Raw genomic sequence first — 6,821 nt, 5'->3', positions numbered from 1 at the left:
AGATAATTGTGGATAAAACTATTTCGGCACAATAGCAACAGTTATTTTATCAGTCATATATTTGTTACTGGTTTTATAATTTCTGGTAATAATAATATAGTCAAAGACGTATAATACACATAGAGATAAGCTAAGTTTTCAAGCAAAATATGTAAAAATTAAGAAAAAATAACCAAATAGGGGGAAAAGCAATAAAAAGCAGATTTTGTGGAAAAAAGCAAAAAAAAGTTTACTTCATTAAAATCAGAACGATTCAAAACGTATTTATATATAAGAATTATCTTTCTATCACACTTCCCTCAAAAGAAGCATTTGCTACAAAATCCGAGCCCTAGTGATTTGGTAAGATGGGTAAGTATGATGTTAAATATATTTTTATGTTTTGGATTCTGAGCAGAGCTATGAGTGTACCTATTGATTTTACAATGATGTGTGTTTTTTTTTTTATTAAATTTTTTTATTTTTTTTTTTTTTTGTGTCTATTTACACGATAAGTAGTTAAAATAATGCTTTGATTTTCAACAAGTATGTTGTTTGATGGGAAAGTGAATATTGTTGGTGCATTGGGAGTTCAAAATTTAAAATTCCTAGTAATTTTCAAAAGCGCCGTGTAAAATAACAGAAAAATTAAGGAAAAACGGGAATTTTTTACGCAAAATCGACTTTGGTTTTTGGTGTAACTTTAAAACAAATGACCTTAGATACATGACATTTTCACTGGTTGTTAATATTTGAATTGCCTATACACCATAAAATTTCCAAATTTTTTGATTTGTTTTGAACTGTTTAGGAACATTTTCAGTTTCCTATTTTATTAGTTTTATGTCAATAAAGCTTTATTTGTTGGATAAAAATACTTGAAAATTTATTACAAGGCTCCTACTATATTCTTACATTGACATTTGAAAAATATTAAAAATCCTTAGTCACAGTTTTTTTTTTATAAGCAGTTAAAGTTCAAAAATTGACAAAATATGGAAAAATCACGAAAATTAGCAAATTATTTTGAGTAAAGAATTCATAAAAATTTTTATTTTTAAAATATAATACAATATTGCTTATAAGATTATCTACCTTTGTAAAAAAAGAAATGTCTACCGGCAAGTCAAATTAAATTTTTATGAGCGTATGAAATTCAAATTTTTACAACATTGGATATTCATTCGATTTCTCGTGTAGCGATTTTCTTATTTTGTTATAATTCAAAAACGAATATTTGTAGATACATGAAAATTTCACTGAATGTTTATTTTATCAATTCTTATACTTAATAAAATTTTCAAAATATTTTAACTTGTTTTGATCAGTTTACGGACAATTTCATATTTCAATTTTTTTGTTTTTATTTTTTATGAATATCAATAAAGTTTTATGTGTGGAGCCAAATATTGTAAAAATGTAATACAAGGCTCCTGATATATTGTTACAATAGCAATTGAAAAATATTAAATATAAATAGGCACAATTTTTTTTATAAGCATTTAAAGATCGAATTTTGACAAAGTTTATCAAATTTAAAATTGAATAATTATTTTGTAGTTAAAAATGTATAAAATGTTCAACTTTTATATCTAAGAATTCAAAATTTAAAACAAGATTCCACGTAAGTAGTGAGAGACCCACCTTTTTTTTTTATTTAAATTAAAAATAGTAATGTGTCAAAAGTCCAACATAAATTAAATACTTTTAAATAACCTAATTAACAGTGTTTAAAACCTAACCTAACCTAACCTAACCTTGTACCTAACTAGTAACTATTGTGCATATTATTTACCAGTTTTAACTATTTTTAAATTTTACGTTACACTCTTGTCGATATTATCGAATATCAATCCATTTTATCTTAATTGCACTTCACGACGACTCTCACTTTTCTCTGTTCATGCGTTGTGCTTACAAATCTTTAACCATAGTATTTGTTGGGGCGTTGCCTAATATATAATATTTATATAAGTTAGGGTAACTCCAATAATAAATAATAAATAATAATTGTGATTGAGTGGACTGTATAATTAAATAATACAAAATAATCACACAATTAAACTAGTATAATAATATTTGCCAATTTAACAATAAAATTAATGTGTAATACTGATTAGTATAAACTATAACAATAAACCAATATATTGACTCTAAGTCCAATAAATGTAATAATAAAGGTTTATGATTTAAATGGTATTTTAACACATATAATTGACCATGAATATATTTTATGCCTCAGACGACCCTTATAAATATGACAATAAATAATAAATAGTAATTTATAACCTATATAACCATGTGATGCACCACATACCTTAGATATGTTTATGGTGCCATGTGGTGCCCAGATCCATATATAATAATTTTAATGTTACATTAAAAACAACAAGTTGATCTGGCACACTCACATGGACACCGCTAAAGCATAATACGACGACATTACAGTAACCTGCAGACAATAATACAAGCAGCCAAATCAACAATCAAGACACGAGTTGTTCACCAACGACGATTAATATAATATAGAAAGTGACCCTCCTACAAATATAATAACATTTAATAACCGCAGCAGCAAGTGGCCGAACGATACATACCATAAAATATATACATATATTATAATCGACGTTCACCGAATATTGAACATAAAACGTGAATATGATGAAAAACAAAGACCCTATTACTAAGGCTCTGCTGTCCGTCCATCAGTCCGTCTGTCACCAGGCTGTATCTCATGAACCATGAAAGTTAGAAAGTTGAAATTTTCACAGATTATGTATTTCTTTTGCAGCTATAACAACAAATACTAAAAATCCTAGATTATATAATGTAAGCAGTGTTTCCGAAATGTTTATAACTGATGATGGTACGGAACCCTTCGTGCGCGAGTCCTACTCGCACTTGGCCAGTTTTTATATTATTGTTGCCATATTGGCCGTTTTATATTATTATATTGTGGTGTGTGTTTTTTTTCCTTTATTTTTCTCAGTCCGAGTTTTATGCCGGCGGCTTTCTCGGCGCCAAAATTAATTAACATACTTATATTTTTACCTGAACAGTGTGTCGTGTCTATTTATTGTTATTATTGTTAAGATTTCTGGTATTCCAAAAAATAAAAAATCCACGGCGCTCCAACCTTTTGGGGTCTCGGCTCGTGGTTGGCAACCTAGCTCGACCACATGACTCTCGGGTCATGAGCAATATGACTCGAGTTGTCACAATCCTTACGCACTAAAATTAATTGCGTTCGCAATACAAACACAAACAATAATATTTGGCCCGCTGTGTAGGCACTATTATAGTTTTTTAACAATGGATTGACTCGGAGACAGAACGGCTTTCGACACCGGACGGTGGCTGTTAATGGTAGTGTGATGATTGTTTAAAATACCACACATTTTCTTAGTAAAATTTTCAAAATATAATAAATTCATCACTACCGAAAATTTCTTTAATTTTTAATTAAATATTATATTATTTATTTCAAAGTTCATAAACACCTATCACTTTAAAGTTATTAAAATTCCTAAACAAAATACATAAATTAATGATACATTAAAATTTAAAAAAACCAAAACATTAAACTACAATTATTATTTAATATTTTTGTATAAAATATATTATTGGATCTTACAATTATAATTGTATCTACCATTTCACTTGTAAGTGTACGTAAAATGAAGATATACATTTTAATCCAGAAAAACAATGTGCAACAGACGCCTCTAATAATTATTTCTAATAATTAAGTATCATAATATTGTTGTCTATAGAAACAAAATAAATGTAAATGTAAAAGTTGTTACTTTGATGTCCACCCTAAATATTATCAATATATTTCTTTCATAGGTATTATGAATTGTCAACCTGCAGTAGGTACAAAATTAAAAATAACCTCTAAGATCCATCTAAGGTCCATACAGTTACCAATTATATTTTCGTTCTGTGGCGTACAAATACTAAAACGATAAATAGGTGTTTTAAATAATTGTTTTTAATTTTTATAGTGTTAAAATAACATTGAAAATGACGTAGGTACTATATTATAAACTTAAAAGTTTTTCAATTTTTTTACTGAAAAACCTCAATATATAATATAACTCAATAGTAAAATGATCAAATGATTTAAATCATACTTACAATTAATATAAATTAATTTGTCATAATTGAATAACAATAATATACACAATTTTTACGTTTATCATTATTTAGAACTAAAACGTTATACAAGTTTTGCATTTATCGTTATTTAAAATAGTACACCTGTTTAATACCTATTCAATTAAAAAATGATAACTAAGGCGGGTAGGTAATGGCCTGGATACGGAATATAATATAATCGATTCTTAGATTGTTTGTAATAAATGTTTCTACGAAAAAAATAGACCTTTTAAATAAATAGAATTTAAAATATTTCGTTTTGCGTTATTTTTCGTTCAAAGATATTCTACAAATTACATTTTGCTTTATTTTTCGTTTATAATGATATTCTATAAATTAAGTTTTGTGTTATGTTTTGTTTAATGACATAGTTTCGTGTAGGGCTCGCAAAAACATTCAGTAGAAGGGGCAGGGCCCACAATTTGGATGTGTGTGGCTGATCGTAGGTTTACCTGTACTGTATGTAATAGCTTGCGATTGTCAGTGTAGGCCTCAAAAATAACTGAACAATCGTTATGGGTTAGGTGTCAGTTGTTTTCACGCGTTACAACCCGTAGGTACCTGGGGGCTGGTATACCTATAGTATGGTTTTGGTAGTGAGTCTGTCCGTATCACTGTCCTCTTTTATCCTTTAATAATGCATTTATTCTAATCCTGGTTTTTTGATATTTGAATAACTCTAAAACACCATATTTTTAAATACTAAGATCTTTTATAGTATAAATAATATATAATAATACTAGCTGAACCCGTGCACTCCGTTGCCCATTATAGTGTACCAACTATATGTGACTCAAACTTTGTTAAATTCGTTATTTAATATTCGGTGTATGGTTTCAAAATTAATCTTAACTTTTCCGTTGCTCGGAATAAAAATTCTGGTTTGTAGCAGTACATTATCAGGTAGGCAAGCTACCTGCGGTAGATGGCGGACCCCGTGCTGTATGTACGTTAGTGTATGATTTAACTCTGTATCAAAGTTATATCAAGTTTGTCGTATTCTACCTATGGTGGATTGATATAATCAATTAATACAAAATTCTAACCTAACCTAACCATACTAAAATCAGATGAATAAACGCAAACGCATACAAAAAAATTCATTCAAATCGGTCTACCCATTTAGGAGGAGTTCAGTCACAACACACGTACAGTAGAATTATTGCACTTAGCAATACATTCTGCGATTCATTTTTATATTATATGAAATCAAAAAACATGCCCGATTAACCAATAGCAACCAATATAATATAATGCACTGTTGCGCCACTGTAGTATTTTTGACATACAGATTTGAGATTTCCTACCTTTCCGGTGGATTTTCCTAAAATTTTATTTCGTAAAAACTTTTTCCTGGCAGTTACGAACATCTTAAAAAATTTTTTAGCCAAATCGGAACGTATACTTTTTCCCTCCTTGGATTATACCTGAAGAGCCAATTTCCCCCTCTGCCCCCCTTCTCCGACGCCACTGAATTTTGTGGCCTAACAAACAATATGTTTTAGGGTTCGATAAAAATAACTAAATCAGTATAAATACCTATTAAAAATCTTGAAAGCTGATTTCAAATTCTTAAATTATGAACATTTGAAAATATCCATAGTCTCTTTATAGTATACATTTTACTCTCATATTTGTTTTTACTATTTGATAATCCGAACTGTTGATAAGTTGCGAATGACTTCTAAGTTCTAAGACACAATAATGTTACGTCTTCCGCGTACAAATAAAAGTGAAATGATTATTTAATACCTACCTATAAGGCTATAACCAATTGATTAAAAAGTGTTTTGTCAATATTTTTATCCTAGTTACGTTGTGAAGAAAACGAATCGTTTCGGGACAAAATCTATAGATCTTGGAATATCGTCGATCACAATATTAATACAAATCCAAATATTACGTATAAAAACGACGAATTTGAGGATCTTGATGTGACTTTCATTATCGACGCAACAGACCAGGTAAAATATTAAAATGTATAGCTGTCCCGGACGTCACTATGTACACGCATTTCGAGACTTCGGATATAGACGTACCTATAACTTATAACGACGTTTCGTTTATTAATTTTTGATTAGATCGAACAGAATAATGACGGGTTCAAGTGAAATCGGTACACGTCATGAAAACCCAAGTCGCATTTCCGGTATGCCAGAGACCGGTGAGTACTCGGTGCAAGATCGACTGCCCAAACGATGTCGTAGTGATATTGGCGACCGTCCAAAAGTTCGAAGGAAGTGTTTTTGGCTTACATCAGTTCTGGAAATATTTAATTGTTATACAAGACCCCATATGCTTTGATATTTTTGGTGAGTGATTCTAAACATCAAATTAACTGATAAATTAACTTTATAATATGTCTAAAAAAATACAAGATAAAAAGCATTTTTTACAATTTTTTTAATACAACTTTTGAAATAAAATACAAAATGAGAGATCGATACGGGCTGTAGGAAGTCTTCTTCTTTCAGATAAAAAAATAGTCATCGAAATACGAAAATTCTATAAAGTCTGAGAGTTCTTCCTGTGAAGTAATTTTTTTCAATATAATACACCCTATAACCTTAATAATACACCCCCCCCCCTAAATAGGTATCGGGTAGTAGATGAGTGGAAAAGTATTATGATTGAGGTGGAAACTAAAATATAAAATTTAATTTTAATGCATAATATGATTT

The sequence above is a fragment of the Acyrthosiphon pisum genome, chromosome A2, assembly GCF_005508785.2.
Source record: "Acyrthosiphon pisum isolate AL4f chromosome A2, pea_aphid_22Mar2018_4r6ur, whole genome shotgun sequence".
Classification (NCBI taxonomy): domain Eukaryota; kingdom Metazoa; phylum Arthropoda; class Insecta; order Hemiptera; family Aphididae; genus Acyrthosiphon; species Acyrthosiphon pisum.
This window is presented reverse-complemented; position numbering follows the sequence as displayed.